The sequence below is a fragment of the Bufo gargarizans genome, chromosome 5, assembly GCF_014858855.1.
Source record: "Bufo gargarizans isolate SCDJY-AF-19 chromosome 5, ASM1485885v1, whole genome shotgun sequence".
Classification (NCBI taxonomy): domain Eukaryota; kingdom Metazoa; phylum Chordata; class Amphibia; order Anura; family Bufonidae; genus Bufo; species Bufo gargarizans.
In genome coordinates, this window is record NC_058084.1 from 107,893,018 (window position 1) to 107,913,643 (window position 20,626).

Here is a 20,626-nt window from a genome sequence, read left to right on the forward strand (position 1 = left end):
TATATTAACATATAACTTGTGTTTGAGGGAAAGGGCTGATATAAAAGACTTTCTTCGTGTTACACCTTTATGGGAGAATGTGCTGTATATTTGAATAATTTTCAAAAACTGAACTGAAGGAGCCTGACTTTAGTCATACACTTATTTCTTTGAAAAACTTTCAATGAGTCATTTTTTATTATACTCAACCTAGATGAATTTATGCATAGTTTGAAAGTATTGGCGTTATCACCGGTTAGCATTAGCTTTATCCCGAAAACCTACTGTACAAGGTGGGGCATACCTCAAGTAAAACATGGACCTCGGATAAAATGACAAAATGATTTAGCAGAGATTGAAGGTGAAGTTTGGGATAGGATCTATGCTTTGGGGCCCATTCACACTACTGTTTTTTTCTGTCCGCATTCTTTCCTTAATTTTGCCGGTCTGATGCAGACCCATTTATTTTAATGGGGCCGCAAAAGAAGTGTGCTGTCCTCATCTGTATGTCTGTTCCATGGCTCCGCAAAACAGATAGAACATGTCCTATTATTGTCCATATTTGCGGACAAGAATAGGCATTTCTATCATGGAGAAGGTTCCATTCCGCAAAATGCTGAAGGCACACGGCCGATACGTATGTTTTGCAGATCCGCAATTTGTGGTCCGCAAAAACTGATATAGTCATGTGAATGAGCCCTTATTGTGTGAATTTTAACCCAGTAGTCAGCAAAGGATAGCTCATGATTGCTCATCAACTTTATTACTAGGATAAGATTCTTTACAAGGCTAACAAAAATGAAACTTTTTCTGTGTCTGAAGTGTTTGGGTGTCAAAGGCTGATGGGAGTCCTCTAATCTGACAATGCCCAAAACGGTTTTGATTCTGGCAGGAAATAGTGCAAAAAACATCTATTTTCTGTAGGGTCATTGTTCCTCTTGACCCAGTGATTTGTGCTTTAGGGAATTGATCAGTTTTTCTATGACTAATTCTTTTATTCTGTACTTTTATATATTGCTGCTTGTGGCATCTTTGTTTAACAGCCTTGATCTTAAAGATAAATGTGATTACAGGTATTATGAGTAATTGCTTATAAAATGAAAAATGTTCTTTTTTGTTTTTCTGCTTCTTCATTCTCCTCCTTTCTTTCGTTCTTTTGCTCATGGGTGGGGGATGGTATGAGGATTTCAGATGTGTGATAGTAGTAACTATTTTTTGCTTTTATTTGGTCTTTGTATTAAAAATAAATAAATAAATGAATAAATTATCATCATCATTCTAATTCAGTAAATTAAAAACTTTTATGAATAAAGGGATTATCTGGAATTTTGATATTAATGGCTTATCCTCATGATAGAAATAAAGGGATTATCTGGAATTTTGATATTAATGGCTTATCCTCATGATAGGTTAAGGTTATTAATAAGAGATCGGTGACTCTGCACTGATCAGCTGTTTGAAGAGGCTGCGGCACTATCTGAGCACTTAGGCCTCTTCCTAGGCCAGTGACATCACCGTTGCCTAGGCACAGCTCAGTTCCATTAAATTGAATGAGGCTGAGCTGCAATACCAAGCACAACCACTGCATAATGTATGGCACTGTCAAAGAGGCCCCTTCAAACAGCTGATTGGCAAATCTGATATTGATGATCTATCGTGAGCATCAGCCATTAATATCAAACTTCCAAATAACCCCTTTAATCAGAAAATATTTTAATTTTCAGAATTAGAATGATGATGATGATTATTATTTATTCATTTATTTTTAAATAAATAAATGAATAATTTATTTATAAAAAATTGGAATATGAGTAGACGACTTACTGTATGTGCAAAGGGTACTGTCAATTTTTTTGGGTTTAGTATTCATTTCTAGAGAGATTTTCATAACTAAGATAAAAATCACAAAGGAACCATGTAGAGAAATGCAAGCTAATTAAAAAAAATTGGCATCACATTTTTGAGAAAAAAATGACACAATTACAAAAGAAAAATATAGTGCAATATACCATACTGCAGGTCACTCAAGAATCCTTTTTTTACGCTTTAAATTAAGTCAATACACTGTAGTTTGGATTTTATATGTTGTGCACTCTAATATTTACAATATACTCATAACTAGAATGTTGCAGAAATACAAGTCCACAGCTCCATCTACTGGTAGTCACATATATTAACCAAAAAAGAATAAATTCTAGGCATGTGGAAAACCCAATAAATTAATCTCACAACATTAACTTATGATTCGTTTTCTTAGAAGTGCTACATTCCTGGACAGCTGTCATTTAGGTTTGGTGGATTTTCTGGGAGAAATTTGTAGACACAAAGCATTTATTATGTTTGGTGGCTGCACTTACTTGCCTGGTGTGCTCTCCATAAATTTATATGGGACTTCTAAAACAAGCCAAGAGTGCTTGCTCACTACCACAGAAATTAATGGAGAGCACGTCGTGCATGTGTGGTTTCTTTCACTTTCTGGGGTCCGTTTCGGAGATAAGTGTGGATCTCAGACATGGGACCTGCACCTATCTGACTTTGACTCCTAGTGATATGCCATCAATGTCTGAGATGACACAACCCCTTTAACGCCTTAGTGACCACCCATATACCCTTTTAGGGTGGTCACTAAGGGGCCTTAGGCTGGGCCCCCGCCTTTTTACGGTGGCCCAGTCTAAGCTCTGCACGGGTCCCTACTCTAACAGCCCAGATCGGCAGGAGTGCCGATCCGGGCTGTTTAACACTTTACATGCCGTGGGCAATGTGCTGACAGAGGGAGTGGATTCCCTCTGTCTCCCATCGGCACCCCGCAAATGCGATCACAGGGTGCCGAAGTGTGTGAAAGCTGCCTGAGGTCTGATGTAGGCCCGACACCAGCCTTAAGTAATTTCCAGCAGGCTTTTTAAAAAAAAGAGGTTTTATTGCAAAAAAGTAGTAAAACGTAAAAAAAAACTATATGTATTTGGTATCATTGTAATCATACTGACCCAGAGAATAAAGATATTATGTTATTTATACCGAAAAATGAATGCCGTAAAAACGCAGTGGCAGTATTGCTGTTTTTCCCATCTCCCTCCCAGAAAGAGTTAATAAAAGTTAATCAGAAAGTTATGTGTACCTCAAAATGGCGCCATTAAAAACTACAACTTGTCCCACAAAAAGCAAGCCCTCATAAAGCTATATATACTGAGAAATAAAAAAGTTATAGCTCTTGGAAAGCGACAATGAAAAAAGGAAGAAAAACGCTTGGTCAGTAAGGCCCAAAACAGGCTGGTCACTAAGGGGTTAAGTAAAAAAACAACAAGATGCCAATACAATAAATCACTATGAAAAAAGGCTTCAACATATGCTGTTTTTTAAGATATTCTCCACTAGAAGCATTGCTGCTATCTGAGACTACAGTTCCTAATAGAGGTACCAAATAGCTCAATATGGCCTATGAATCTGTGATATGGAGCTATTGGAAGGACACGTGATGTACATTCACATGGCATGAGCATGGATGCTTGGAAGACTAAAAATGAAACAAAAACCAGTAGCTTCTATGTTCATGAATGAGAGATATGAATGGTTTTTGGAATACAGTCTCCATATGATATTGTAGAGGAGCACATAACAAACCTCAAGCTGAAAAATGAGATTCATTACTCTCCAACTTGTTATGGGATGCAATTTTCAGAAGGTCCAGGAAAGACTGCTAAGGGAGCAGGACCTAACGTTAGAGAAAGCTTAGAGAATATGCCAAACAAATGAACTCAGCTCAAAGCTTTAGCAGGAATAAGAGGAGACAAAAAGGATGCCCAAATAAACAGATTTGCCATATGTCCTTGGTCACAAAAAGCCAAAGAAAGCATACATAGCATTAAAAAGTAATGGAAATATAAGTGTAAAAAGCTGGAAAATGAACATTGATGCCAAAAGAAGGCAAATTAAATAGAAAGAAGATACTAGGGCAGAAGCAAATATTTCCGCACAAAAGCTATGGATGCATCACAGGGGGTAAAACCAACACTAAAAATGATCAGTGCTAAAGACACACAATGAGATCCCGTCTGCAGGAAATTCCCTCTTACCAACAAGGCTAATGCGCGGCAGCACAAATTTGCAATGGTTTATGGAAATAACATTCTTTTTATAGTAGGTGCAACAATGTAAATTTGGAGCTGATAAACAGTTTGTAGTAAAGGAATCACAGTTAACCAATGCTACTGAGTGAGTATCCACAGGACTGGAAAAGTCACAAGTTACATGCAATATTTCTTTGAAAGAAAATCTAGTGCAAAACCAGTTCTACAGTACCCCTCCCTATAATACATGTACCAGTGACGCTGAGAGGGAAGCTTAAAGAAAAACTGCAGCTAACATAGATATCTTTGAACTCTCCAACTGGGTACATTCCTTAGTTATTGCATACCGTATTTTTCACCCTATAAGACGCAGCGGCCCATAAGACGCACCTAGGTTTTAGAGGGTAAAAATAGGAAAAAAAAGGTGTGTCAAACAAAAGGCGTGTCAAAACTTTTAATAAAATAACAGACCAATATTTTACCACTGTAAACATTAACAGTAGTAACCAGCAGCATTAATAACCATCATTATTGACTTAAATCTCCAGGTAGAGTACTCCTCTATTCATCAGGGAACCCCAAAAACTCCTCATCACTACTGTCCAGGTTAATCACACTCTGTGGCTCAGTATCACTAGTATCGCTGCCTTCAGATTAGTTGTACAGCATATTGTCCTCAGTGCCATCCACTGACGACGATTTCATCGTTGACTGCCTGCCATGATGTTTTCACCCACTCACAGACTTGCGTGATGGTGGGCCTCTTCATCCGTTCAGTGGGAGTCATGTCATGGTTCCCAGCTGCCATCCACTTGTTCCATTGCTCCCTCATAAACACTTTAAACGGCTTATTAATGAAAACGTCTAGAGGTTATAGCTGGCCGGTAAGCCCCCAGGAATTACTGCTAGATGGGTATTCACTTCCTTAAATCTTGTTTTTGTGGTTTCGGTGATATGTGCCCTAAACTGGTCAAGCACTAGTAGGGCAGGTTTCTTTAGAAGTCTTCCAGTGCCTCCACACCTTTTCGATCCATACTTTCATGCTATTTTCGTCCATCCACCCTTTGTCGTGAACATGGACAATCACTCCTCGTAGGATCAACTCTTTTGGCATGGTCTTCCTTTTAAAAGTCAGCATTGGTGGCAGCTTGGTGCCATCTGCGCAGCAGGACAAGACAACCATGTAATGTGTTTTCTCATGTCCTGAAGTCTTCACCGTTATGGTTTTTGTGCCTCTCACATCGACGGCCCTATTCGATGGAACATCAAGGGTTAACGGGACTTCATCCATGTTCCTAATCTGGCCTATTTCATAGCCATGTTTCTTTCTTGAATACAGCATGCTATGGTCCGGTCGGGCTATGGAGAGTCAGAGTCGGTAAACAGGCAGAGGTCAGTACATGGGCAGACAAACAGATGGGGCCCACTGCTGGCTGGCAGAGGAGGGCAAGTGGGTTCAGACCTCAAGCACAGAAGACACTGGGTGACTTACGCACCACCCGTGCCTGCTCTGAGGAGTGGGGTGGCGGCAGGCATGGGCTGCCAGAGGAACATATAGTTGATGCATTTACCAGTGGATCAATAAATCTCTTAAAGAGGAACCCACCTGATGTATTTTTAGCCACTACTTGCATCCCCTATTGCTATGACTATTGCTATGACTCTTTGTCTGCTAGAAGTTATGAATTAATTGCCTGCAGTTTGCAATGTAAGTCCAGATGAGTGTTACAAGTTGGGTGTGTGTCCCTACATAGTCTGACACTGGCAGTACTGATTAGATAGTGTCAGACTGTGCAGAGATCCACCCTAACTGGTAATACCCATCTGGACCTTCATTGCAGACTGCTATTAATTTATTCATAATTTCATAATAAAGGAATGGCACAAAATAAAGTCATAAAAATAGATGCTCCAGAATTGCTATTAAATGGGGAATGCAAGGATGGATGACAGGTCCTATTTTTGCTCAATTATTTCTTTTTGGATTCCTGTTTCTGTATGTTGGCCTGAAGGTAGAGCAGGTTGAAGATGAGCACCTGACAAAGTCATTTGGTTGAGTACTATTGCTCCCTGCAGTTCATTACAATGTTATTAATCTTTTATCATCTGTGATTTTCTCTATAGGTCTATACTAAATCACATAAGTGCTTTTTAACTTTTTGTTAAATAGTTAACACATTTCATTCTGCTAACATTGTTTTTGCATTTTTGCATTATATGTAATTTCATTCAGTTTAGCTACCTTGCATCTTGAAAGAAGCTATAACATTATTCTGTATATAACAACAAATTTCCCTATGCGTATTTAAAATTATATTTCCAAAAGTTCGAGATTTTTCTGTTATTTTATATTTTGCTGGCCCCTAGGAAAATGTAAAACGAGGTAATTATTTGTGATAAGCACTTATACTGCAAATACTGCATGTAAAATAATAAAAAAAGGCGTTTGTGCTGCTCTGTATAAAATGTGAATTGATGAAGCTACATATCCGATTATTATGTAAAACTGATATAATATTTACAAATCCTGCATCCTGCTGTTGGATTTTCAGGGAATTTCAGTTAAATTGCAGTTGTTTCTATCACATATTAATGTAATGCATTGCTTATTAGGAATGCACCATTATCCTAAAAACGTATTAAGTTCTGAATTTAATCTTTGGTTTGGCGATGGCTGGGATGTGAGCTCAGATGTCTGATTGTCACATTTATATTTCAGAGAGTATTCCGAGCAATACACATACAGTAAAATGTCTACTTCTCACAGCCCTTTATGTGCTATATAACTTTTATAGTTATTGTAAAAAATAATTTATGGAAAAAAATACTTAAATCTTTTTTCATCCCTACTGACTTGATGTAAATGTGTACTTTCCGCGTTACTGTGATCAATTGTAGTGGCTCTTTCTCATTATTTATAGAACAGTTATGTTGCAATGCTTGTCTATCCACAATTTAAAAGGCCACCCTAGTAGAGAGTTCATCTAAAAATATACAGAGGATTTGTGTGTTATTTAAAAGATAGCTTAATTTAAACGGAACTTGGATAACATAGATTAGTACTAGTAGAGAAAAAGTGCTATTATAAATTTTTAATTTGCGCTCCAGGGCTTTCTCCTTCCCAGGCCCCACCATAACGTGTCTTGCCACGATAATGTCACCAATGCCAGCCTGTCTGACTCTTGCTACCTGATGCTGTGCTGCACCACTGTCCTGCCTGACTCTTGGTACATGATGCTGTGCTGCACCATTGTCCTGCCTGACTCATGTTACCCGACGGTGTGCTGCATCACTGTCCTGCCTGACACTTGTTACCTGATGCTGTGCTGCACCACTGTCCTGCCTAACTCTTGTTACTTGACGTTGTGCTGCACCACTGTCCTGCCTGACTCTGGTTATCTGATGATATGCTGCACCACTGTCCTGCCTGACTCTTTTTACCTGATGCTGTTCTACACCACTGTCATGACTTACTCTTGTTACCTGATGCTGTGCTGCACCACTGTCCTGCCTGACTCATGTTACCTGATGTACTGCACCACTGTCCGGCTTGACTCTTCTTACCTGATGTTGCACTCCACCACTGTCCTGCCTGACTCTCGTTACCTAAAGCTGTCCTGCATCACTGCCCTGCCTGACTTATGTTACCTAATGTTTTGTTGCACCACTGTCCTGCCTGACTCTCGTAACCTATTGCTTTGCTGCACCACTGTCCTGCCTGACTAATGTTACCTGATGTTTTGCTGCACCACTGTCCTGCCTGACTCTCGTTACCTATTGCTGTGCTGCACCACTGTCCTGCCTGACTCTGGTTACCTCTTGCTGTGCTTACCACTGTCCTGCCTGACTCTGGTTACCTCTTGCTGTGCTTACCACTGTCCTGCCTGACTCTTCTTACCTAATGCTGTGCTGCGCCACTGTCCTGCCTGAATCATGTTACCTGATGTTGTACTGCACAACTGTCCTGATTGACTCTTCTTAACTGATGTTGTGCTCCACCACTGTCCTGCCTGATACTTGTTACCTGATGTTGTTCTGCACCACTGTCCTGCCTGACGCTTGTTACCTGATGCTGTGCTTCACCACTGTCCTGTCTGACTCATGTTACCTGATGTTGTACTACACCACTGTCCTGCCTGACTCTCGTTACCTAAAGCTGTGCTGTACCGCTCTCCTGCCTGATGCTTGTTACACGATGCTGTGCTGTACAACTCTCCTGCCTGACTCTTGTTACTTGACACTGTGCTGCACCACTGTCCTGTTTACTGCCTAAATAAAGTACGTTAAAAACACTTTATTTCATTTTATTGAAAAAAAGTAATCTCCACAAATATAGTCTGATAAGGTAAACTAGAACTGATTCAGACCAAAAATTATGCTGGTTCTTAAATCGACCCTACCACAAGAACGCCTTATTGTGTATTGGAGTATGGAAAACAAAGGAACACTCCTGTTGCAGTCCTAAGAGTATATCTTTACTAGTCCCTCAGGGCTGCAGTCCCTATAGACAGTGCGTACCCTATTTCTGTATAGGACCAATATGCAGGAGGAATGTTCCCTATTGGGGCTCAAGTAACGGGAAGAGAGTCAGCCTGCATGTATCAAATATATCCTGCAGTGCTAATGCTCGACGCGTTTCCCTTCTGACTTCTGTCAGTAATTCATCAGGAGCATTGATCTAAGTGTCTGGCCGAGACAACACACTGCGACCCTGATGGTGGGTACGCAGCAATCACACCAGTACACTTGATCTATTTGCTGACTATATGACTTGATTATAGACGCTGCACGCCTCTGCTGGCGTGCGTGCAGCAAACAACGAGCCTCCCGGCACTATAGTGGCCGTAGCGCGCGCGAGGTATGCGCTGGTTAAATGGAGATGGCTCCTCCCCTCTCACTGCCAAGCCTCTGACAGGCATCCAATAGGCGTCCGACCACTCCCGCCGGCCACGCCTCCTCCTGCCGTCATCACTTGCTTCTGACAGGCAGCCAAGCTGTGCACGACCGCTATTGCCGGCCACGCTTCCTCCTGTCGTCATCCTTCGCTTTGGCAGTGGGGAGTAAGTATTATGGTGACGAATGCTAGGGTTCTAACTAAACGGGGACATGGGGTCCATGAGATATCTCCAGATTAGGATCAAACTAATGTCTATAAATTAGAACAGGTCAAACCATACCTGCCATAGACAGTGACCCACATTAGACAAAAATGTCAGTCACTACCTCTCCCACTAGAAATGTAATGGAACCAGTTGGCTCCTGTCTCTATGTCTGGCAGGTAGAAGAAGATCACAGGTAGGGGGGGACAAATAGGGGGGACAAACAGACAGGATAGATGGGAAGGCAGAGGATGTATAATATACACTGAATAGTGAAGGGCAACACTATTCATTCAATAAAACATGCAAATGAAATAGCATCATTAAGACCCTTTGGTTTCACTGTATTCAGCGTGAAAATCCACTGCGCTTCCTTTCTGAGGAGGAGTGTGTCTACATTGCCCCCCCCCCCAGGTGGTGGTCGAACATGTTCTATCCCCTGAAATTTAAAACAGTCTGTTGTCATGGGGTGATTGGCTGCCACACGTTGCGCAATAGGGGTATCACCATGACTTCTGATCTTCAGTAAATGCTCCCCTATGCATCTCCTAAATTCGCGCTTCGTTTTCCCTACATATTGTAATCCACAATGTCTTGCAATTAATAAAGGATTTGATGTTAAATCTATGTCCTGTGGTCGAGCTAGTAAAATATGCACCCTTCAAGATCACTTTGCAGGCTATGCAATTACCACATTTATATGTGCCATTTGGTATATTCGCCGCTAGCCAGGTTTCATTGGTAGGGGAATTGAATGCACTATGGACCACCTTATCCTTTATATTCCCCCCACGACGATATGTAATCATAGGATATCCTCCTACTAGATGCCCAACATCTGGGTCCGTTCTCAAAATCTCCCAGTGTTCAGTCAACAATGCACGTATCTCTTTGTGTGCTGTGTCATAGGTCCCTATGATACGTAGTTGAGCATCCTCAGATACCCTATTTTTGGGATGCAGGAGATTCTCCCTATCGCATGCGGCCGCACACTGATAGGCCTCCTTGAAGACAGTTTTTAGGTAACCCCTCTCCATAAACCGTTTCCGGAGGTCATCCGCTGATGCCTTAAAATCAGACCACTGAGAGCAATTTCGTCTCATTCTAGGGTATTGCCCCTTAGGAATGCCTCTTTTAAGTGGGTGTGGATGTCCACTTTCCCACCTCAAGAGTGCATTATTGGCCATGGGTTTGCGGAACACTTTTGTTCTCAGATATCCAGAGGGGTCAATCTCAATCGAGAGATTCAAGAAAGTCAGATGTTTTTTATCAATCACAGATGTGAAATAGAGGTCCAAAGTATTTACATTCAGCCTAGATACAAAGTCAGAGAATTTTTTCTTTGTATCTCTCCACAAGATGAATATATTGTCAATGAACCTCATCCATAATAAAATGGATGAGGTCCATTCCTCCATCTCGTCACTAAACACTTTCTCTCTCTCCCACCAGCCCAGGTAGAGGTTGGCGAAGGGCGGGGCACAGGGGCTGCCTATCGCCACCCCCCTGAGCTGGCGGTAGAGGGAACGGTCAAACATGAAAACATTGTGGTGCAAAATAAAATTTAGCAAAGTTATTATCAGCTCATTATGCTCACGGAAATAAGACCCTCTTTCCATCAAGAATGTCTGTACAGCCTCACATCCTCGTTGGTGTGGGTTGGAGCTGTAAAGAGCTTCTACGTCTAGGCTGGCAAGGAAGGTGTCACTATCACATCTGATGTCATTTAATCTCCTCAACATGTCCATAGAATCCCTAACAAAGGACGGCAGGCTGAACACAAAAGGCCTAAGAATCTTGTCTACATAGATACTGATTTTCTCTGAAAAGCTCCTATCGGCCTTCCCTTTAAGGGGTCAATACCCTTATGTATTTTGGGTAGACTGTAGAAGGCTGGTAGTGTCGGGTACATGGGTAACAAATATGCAAACTTTCTAGCACTTATGAGTCTGCGCCCCTTAGCCCTACTCAGAATTTGATTCAGTTCATTCTTATATGTATGAAGAGGGTTGTGATCTAACTTAGTGTAGCATGTCCTGTCATCAAGAATTCTCTTGCACATCTGTGTGTATATGCTGACATCAAGGACTACTGTATTGCCCCCCTTTTCCGAGGGTTTGATCACAATGCTTGAATCCCTCTGTAGTTCCACTAGTGCTATTTGTTCCTGCTCTGTTATATTCCTAGGGTAGAGATTCTGGACATGTATGGACCGTATTTTTTCAGTAACTACATTGAGGAAAACATCGAGAGGAGAATAAACCTCTACCTCTCCCTCTGCCTCTACCTCTCCCTCGATTCTTATAATTTGTTCCTGATCCTGTCTCAGGGTCAGTTTCGTAGTCCGAGGATGAGAGGTCTGTCTCACTTTCCGTGGGGTTTCTAACCAGTTTCCTACCTGCAAATTCAAGAATTTTGCCCTCTCTGAAATCTTTGCTGTCTCTGACAAACTGATTATGTTTTCTCTCCTTTAGGTACCCTGCGATTCTCTCCACTGATTACTGTGGCAATGTTTCTCTTTTAATGAATTCTGGTAGAGGAGAGAATTTTTTTGCCACTTCAATAGCTTCCTTTAATTCTGTTGTATTCTTTGTAAGCAATCTCTCTCCTCTTCCAACAAAAATTTCATCAACCATAGGGATGAATCAACAGATTCCTTCTCCCACTTGTTCATCAGTGTCTCAGACCTCAGTCTGATATTCGGTAGAACTGGATTTCTCAGTCCTCTTGGGACAATTTTATTTTTGAGATATGTATCCAGAGTTTGTACTTCCCACTAAGATCTGACTTGATTTTTATACACCCTAGTGAGATTTTAAAAAGCAGCATTAATGTTGGGTGTATAGGTCTGAGTTGGAAGTTCCTGTTCCGAAAAGACTTCTTTGGGATTCCCCAACTACGTATCAGAGGTAATGTCCCCTGAAAGGAAACCCGCCATCACATATAGAAATTAATAAAGCTGATTAACTTTTGTATGATAGTAAATGGACGTACTAGGTAAATACTGTTTACTGCCTAAATAAAGTATGTTAAAAACACTTTATTTCATTTAATTAAAACATAATCTCCACAAATATAGGCTGATAGGGTAAACTGGAACTGATTCAGACCAATAATTATGCTGGTTCCTAAATTGACCCTACCACAAGAACTCCTTATTGTGTATCGGAGTATGGAAAACAAAGGAACACTCCTGTTGCAGTCCTAAGAGTATATCTGCACTAGTCCCTCAGGGCTGCAGTCTCTATAGACAGTGCATACCCTATTTCTCCAGCTCAGGGGGGTGGCGATAGGCAGCCCCTGTGCCCCGACCTTCGCCAACCTCTACCTGGGCAGGTGGGAGAGAGAGACAGTGTTTAGTGACGAGATGGAGGAATGGACCTCATCCATTTTATTATGGATGAGGTTCATTGACAATATATTCATCTTGTGGAGAGGTACAAAGAAAAAATTCTCTGACTTTGTATCTAGGCTGAATGTAAATACTTTGGGCCTCTATTTCACATCTGTGATTGATGAAAAACAGCTGACTTTCTTGGATCTCTCGATTGAGATTGACCCCTCTGGATATCACAAAAGTGTTGCGCAAAGCCACGGCCACTAATGCACTCTTGAGGTGGGAAAGTGAACATCCACACCCACTTAAAAGAGGCATTCCTAAGGGGCAATACCCTAGAATGAGACGAAACTGCTCTCCGTGGTCTGATTTTAAGGCATCAGCGGATGAACTCCGAAAACGATTTGTGGAGAGGGGTTACCCAAAAACTGGAGTGTGCGGCCGCATGCGATAGGGAGAATCTCCTGCATCCCAAAAATAGGGTATCTGAGGATGCTCAACTACGTATCATAGGGACCTATGACACAGCACACAAAGAGATAAGTGAATTGTTGACTGAACACTGGGAGATTTTGAGAACGGACCCAGATGTTGGGCATCTAGTAGGAGGATATCCTATGATTACATATCGTTGTGGGGAGAATATAAAGGATAAGGTGGTCCATAGTGCATTCAATTCCCCTATCAATGAAACCTGGCTAACGGCGAATATACCAAATGGCACATATAAATGTGGTAATTGCATAGCCTGCAAAGTGATCTTGAAGGGTGCATATTTTACTAGCTCGACCACAGGACATAGATTTAACATCAAATCCTTTATTAATTGCAAGACAGTAGGGGTGGTGTACCTAGTGATCTGCATTTGTGGATTACAATATGTAGGGAAAACGAAGCGCGAATTTAGGAGATGCATAGGGGAGCATTTACTGAAGATCAGAAGTCATGGTGATACCCCTATTGCGCAACGTGTGGCAGCCAATCACCCCATGACAACAGACTGTTTTAAATTTCAGGGGATAGAACATGTGTGACCACCACCTAGGGGGGAGGGGGAATGTAGACACACTCCTCCTCAGAAAGGAAGCGCAGTGGATTTTTTACGCTGAATACAGTGAAACTAAAGGGTCTTAATGATGCTATTTCATTTGCATGTTTTATTGAATGAATAGTGTTGCCCTTCACTATTTAGTGTATATCATACATCCTCTGCCTTCCCGTCTATCCTGTCTGTTTGTCCCCCCTATTTGTCCCCCCTACCTGTGATCTTCTTCTACCTGCCAGACATAGAGACAGGAGCCAACTGGTTCCATTACATTTCTAGTGGGAGAGGTAGTGACTGACATTTTTGTCTAATGTGGGTCACTGTCTATGGCAGGTATGGTTTGACCTGTTCCAATTTATAGACATCAGTTTTATCCAAATCTGGAGATATCTCATGGGCCCCATGTCCCCGTTTAGTTAGAACCCTAGCATTTGTCACCATAATACTTACTCCCCACTGCCAAAGCAAAGGATGACGACAGGAGGAAGCGTGGCCGGCGATAGCGGTCGTGCACAGATTGGCTGCCTGTCAGAAGCAAGTGGTGACGGCAGGAAGAGGCGTGGCCGGTGGGAGCGGTTGGACGCCTATTGGATGCCTGTCAGAGGCTTGGCAGTGAGAGGGGAGGAGCCATCTCCATTTAACCAGCGCATACCTTGCGCGCACTACGGCCACTATAGTGCCGGGAGGCTCGTTGTTTGCTGCACGCACGCCAGCAGAGGCGTGCAGCGTCTATAATCAAGTCATATAGTCAGCAAATAGTTCAAGTGTACTGGCGTGATTGCTGCGTACCCACCATCAGGGTCACAGTGTGTTGTCTCGGCCAGACACTTAGATCAATTCTCCTGATGAATTACCGACAGAAGTCGGAAGGGAAACGCGTCGAGCATTAGCACTGCAGGATATATTTGATACATGCAGGCTGACTCTCTTCCCGTTACTTGAGCCCCAATAGGGAACATTCCTCCTGCATATTGGTCCTATACAGAAATAGGGTACGCACTGTCTATAGGGACTGCAGCCCTGAGGGACTAGTGCAGATATATTCTTAGGACTGCAACAGGAGTGTTCCTTTGTTTTCCATACTGCTATACACAATAAGGAGTTCTTGTGGTCGGGTCAATTTAGGAATCAGCATAATTATTGATCTGAATCAGTTCCAGTTTACCCTATCAGCCTATATTTGTGGAGATTGCTTTTTAATAAAGTTAAATAAAGTGTTTTTAACGTACTTTATTCAGGCAGTAAACAGTATTTACCTAGTACGTCCATTTACTATTATACAAAAGTTAATCTGCACCATTGTCCTGCCTGACTCTGGTTATCTGATGATATACTGCACCCCTGTCCTGTCTTACTCTTGTTACCTGATGCTGTGCTGCACCACTGTCCTGCCTGACTCATGTTACCTGACATTGTGCTGCACCAGTGTTCTGCCTGACTCATGTTACCTGACATCGTGCTGCACCAGTGTTCTGCTTGAATCTCGTACACTAAAGCTGTGCTGCACCCCTGTCCTGCCTGACTCTTGTTACCTCATGCTGTGCTTCACCACTGTCCTGCCTGAATATTCTTACCTAATGCTGTGCTGCACCACTGCCATGCCCTACTCTTGTTACCTGATGCTGTGCTGCACCACTGCCCTGCCTGACTCATGTTACCTGATTTTGTACTGCACCACTGTCCTGCTTGACTTTTCTTAACTGATGTTGCACTCCATCACTGTCCTGCCTGACTGTCGTTACCTAAAGCTGTGCTGCATTACTGTCCTGCCTGACTCATGTTACCTGACGTTGTGCTGCACCACTGTCCTGCCTGACTCTCGTTAACTAAATCTGTGCTGCACCACTGTCCTGCCTGACACTCGTTGCCTCATGCTGTGCTTCACCACTATCCTGCCTGACTCTTCTTACGTAATGTTGTGCTGCACCACTGTCCTGTCCTACTCTTGTTACCTGATGCTGTGCTGCACCGTTGTCCTGCTTGACATTTCTTACCTGATGTTGCACTCCACCACTGTTCTGCCTGACTCTGGTTACCTCATACTGTGCTTCACCACTGTCCTGCCTGACTCTTCTTACGTAATGTTGTGCTGAACCACTGTCCTGTCCTACTCTTGTTACCTGATGCTGTGCTGCACCGCTGTCCTGCCTGACTCATGTTACCTGATGTTGTACTGCACAACTGTCCTGCTTGACATTTCTTACCTGATGTTGTGCTCCACCACTGTCCTGCCTGACTCTTGTTACCTAAAGCTGTGCTGCACCACTGTCCTGTCTGACCCTTGTTACCTGATGTTGTGCTGCAATACTGTCCTGCCTGACACTTATTACCTGATGCTGTGCTGCACCCCTGTCCTGCCTGACTCTTCTTACCTGATGCTGTGCTTCACCACTGTCCTGCCTGACTCATGTTACCTGATTTTGTACTGCACCACTGTCCTGCCTGACTTTCGTTACCTAAAGCTGTGCTGTACCACTGTCCTGCCTGACTCTCATTACCTGACGTTGTGCTGCACCACTGTCCTGCCTGACTCTCGTTACCTAAAGCTGTGCTGTACCACTGTCCTGCCTGACTCTCGTTACCTAAAGCTGTGCTGTACCACTGTCCTGCCTGACTCTCATTACCTGACGTTGTGCTGCACCACTGTCCTGCCTGACTCTCGTTACCTAAAGCTGTGCTGTACCACTATCCTGCCTGACTCTCGTTACCTAAAGCTGTGCTGTACCACTGTCCTGCCTGACTCTCGTTACCTAAAGCTGTGCTGTACCACTGTCCTGCCTAAATCTCACTACCTGATGTTGTACTGCACCACTGTCCTGCCTGACTCTCGTTACCTAAAGCTGTGCTGTACCACTGTCCTGCCTGACTCTCATTACCTGACGTTGTGCTGTACCACTGTCCTGCCTGACTCTCGTTACCTAAAGCTGTGCTGTACCACTATCCTGCCTGACTCTTGTTACCTAAAGCTGTGCTGTACCACTGTCCTGCCTGACTCTCATTACCTGACGTTGTGCTGCACCACTGTCCTGCCTGACTCTCGTTACCTAAAGCTGTGCTGTACCACTATCCTGCCTGACTCTCGTTACCTAAAGCTGTGCTGTACCACTGTCCTGCCTGACTGTCATTACCTGATGTTGTACTGCACCACTGTCCTGCCTGACTCTTGTTACCTGATGCTCTTCTGCAGCACTATTCCTCCTGACTCTTCTTACCTGATGCTGTGCTGCACCACTGTCCTGCCTGACTCCTGTTACCTGACGTTGTGCTGCACCACATCAATCATCATGTTGGCTCTATGGATCCTCCCACACATCCTACAGCAGCTGTGAGATGAACTGCAGTCAGCATTGTTCCAGATACCTGTGACAACCTACCAGGGCCCACTCCCAGCCAAGCTGCTGCCCGTGCTGCACACGGTGGTTACTCTGGATATTAGCCAGTGGTCATAATAATGTGAATCGACTGTGTGGTAAGGGTCATTTATTCAGACTGGTGTACTGACTGAGCGGTATTCTAGTCTGGGAAGCAGGATAGTGAGTGTTGGGCATATAGCCCTTTCTACTGAACAACACAAGGTCTGATATGACCTGGGAGGAAAGTGTGACTAGCAGGCCTTTGATGCATATAGTATTTATGCTAAATTTTACAATGCAAATACAAATTGCCGTAATTGTATTCATAACCCTGCGCTTTGTTAAAGGCTGTGTGGTTTAGGTAAACCATGTGACCATTACTAAAAAATTATCAAACAGCATATGACTTCTTACTACACCCTGAGGTCTAAGTCAATCATGCATGTCTGTCTTTGAGCAGCTGAATCTGAATATCAATTAATTTTTATCAATTAATTGATTTCCAAATTAAAGGGGCAAGTACCATACTTTTCACATGGGTCATAGGGGTATTGTATAGCTTTTTTCCATTTTTTTTTTTACAAAGATTATTTTTTTACAAAGATTATAGCTGCCTTAATTTTTAGAGCATTTTCCTTTTGTGTTTGATACGGCAGCATATAGAGCCATGTTGTACATTTTATATAGGTACATGGCGAAATTGTACTTTTATGTAGATAATTTCAAGTGAAACTCTCCATCAAAATTAAGAATGCATCCTTTGGCCAGTTTTATAGAGTTTCACATGTCCATGGTCCTATTCTAATTTTACCTACTGTGCTCTACAAAGCAAGTGCTAAACATTATAACATGACAGTAGCTCTGGCATGAGTCCCTTGGCAGAAAGCTTAGGAAACCCTACAAGTGCCAACCACAGTGGATGGTGTTTAAATGGGCATTCACATCACAAACATTGATGGAATATATAGGAAATAGTGGAAAAGTAAGGATGCTAGTGCTCATCCAGTAGAGAATGAAAGATTTTGCTTTATTTGTTCCAAATCATTATGTTGATGATCCTTTATTTACAAACTAAAAAGACAGGGTGGCATTAGCAGGAGGTGCTCAAACCCACATGCAGTCGTGCATATATACAGGGGAGCAAATCCTGCACTTGTGGCCCGTTGCTAATGACGATCCCCAGCAAAATGCATACGGTGGAGGATGCCCGCGGCGAACCACAAGTACCACAATAGACATCTCACACAAGGTAACAAGTGCGTATGTCCTAATCAATATAACAATATAACAAAACAATAACAAATACAGGTGCACTCTGCAGTCTCACTAAACCCTCAAACTGATTTTAAAATTGAGAGATTAGTCAACATGTCCTACGGTGTAGAACATGTCTAAGCCCGGGCACCACGTCAAGGTTTCTCAAGTAGCCCGAGACCTAACGCTCTCCTACCTGAGCCGTATGGGCGATACCAGGAGCCAGTAGGCAAATTACAGGAGCATGAGGCCGACTCACAAACAGCTCACCAGTTACCTCCAGCATGTAACCATGCTTACAATGGGAGGAGGGAGGAGTCTGTGAGTCCCACTCAAGACTGACTGATATGGCCCAGGCCTCACAGGTGCACCTAAATGTGACCTGTAGATGGAAAACAGGCACATTTAAATTGGAGTTTATACACCTCCAGGAATCTATATATACAAACTAAAAAGACAGGGTGGCATTAGCAGGAGGTGCTCAAACCCACATGCAGTCGTGCATATATACAGGGGAGCAAATCCTGCACTTGTGGCCCGTTGCTAATGACGATCCCCAGCAAAATGCATACGGTGGAGGATGCCCGCGGCGAACCACAAGTACCACAATAGACATCTCACACAAGGTAACAAGTGCGTATGTCATAATCAATATAACAATATAACAAAACAATAACAAATACAGGTGCACTCTGCAGTCTCACTAAACCCTCAAACTGATTTTAAAATTGAGAGATTAGTCAACATGTCCTACGGTGTAGAACATGTCTAAGCCCGGGCACCACGTCAAGGTTTCTCAAGTAGCCTGGGCTTGAGGGTTTAGTGAGACTGCAGAGTGCACCTGTATTTGTTATTGTTTTGTTATATTGTTATATTGTGTGAGATGTCTACTGTGGTACTTGTGGTTCGCCGCGGGCATCCTCCACCGTATGCATTTTGCTGGGGATCGTCATTAGCAACGGGCCACAAGTGCAGGATTTGCTCCCCTGTATATATGCACGACTGCATGTGGGTTTGAGCACCTCCTGCTAATGCCACCCTGTCTTTTTAGTTTGTATATATAGATTCCTGGAGGTGTATAAACTCCAATTTAAATGTGCCTGTTTTCCATCTACAGGCCACATTTAGGTGCACCTGTGAGGCCTGGGCCATATCAGTCAGTCTTGAGTGGGACTCACAGACTCCTCCCTCCTCCCATTGCAAGCATGGTTACATGCTGGAGGTAACTGGTGAGCTGTTTGTGAGTCGGCCTCATGCTCCTGTAATTTGCCCACTGGCTCCTGGTATCTCCCATACGGCTCAGGTAGGAGAGCGTTAGGTCTCGGGCTACTTGAGAAACTTTGACGTGGTGCCCGGGCTTAGACATGTTCTACACCGTAGGACATGTTGACTAATCTCTCAATTTTAAAATCAGTTTGAGGGTTTAGTGAGACTGCAGAGTGCACCTGTATTTGTTATTGTTTTGTTATATTGATGATCCTTTATTCTCTAATGGATGAGCGCTAGAGTTCCTATTTTTCTACTGAGGTACCCTGAGGTCCCCCAGACTATTTCCTATTGATCCTTATGTCTGGAATCCACCATGAAGGACACTGGACACCTGCTGTTGTATATCATCCAGGTACTATTTATCTACACTTTTTTTTGTGGTTGTGGGTTTTCACAACCGTAAAAGATGCCATCAGATTCTGTCAGTCGTCATTCGACAATACTGCTCTATGTACTGCTCGTCGCTGTCTTTATATTTTCTTTTAGAAAGCATTCATGGCATATAGCTAGGATATGTCAACAGCCAGATAGGTGCCACAACCCCACGTTTGGGACTCACTCCTATCTCCAGAACAGAAATATTGAAGTTAACACAGGACAGCCACAAATGTGTGGCCATCCTTCATTCAAAGGCTTGGCAATTTCCAGCAGTCCCATATCAATGCATGGAGAAGTTCTCCATTCATTCCAATAGGACTTCAGAAAATGGCCAGTGTGCTTTGCTTTGGTGGCCTAAAGAGAGTCAGGTCCCAGAGGTGGGACCTGCACTTATCTGACTCTGATGGCATATCCTAGCTATGCTGGTGTGCATGGTGTAAAATGGGGAAAGGACAACAGCTTTATCTATCTCTCAGGATGTTTAGTTCCTCCCAGACTTTAATCTGTGGTGCCACAGAAGAGCTGGTGAGAGTGCACAATCATAACTGTGAAGGAATAGGTCTTTTTTGAGCTTCACTAATGTCTTTTTCAGCCATATTATTCCATGTTTTTGCTGCACAGCTAGATGCATTTCTCTCAGAAGCAGGAGGCGTATCCCTTCTGTGGAATCTGCCTGCACTGCACTGCACTGCTGTGACATCCATTCTCTTACTTCTCACTATGTTAGTGTTCAGCTCCAGAACAGATAAGGAGGGGGAGATCACACTTACAGAAAGGTAAAAGGCTCATGTGATCTTCAGAAGCGCTGTAAAAAGTGATCCTTTATCAGGCCCACAATCTCAGGTAGT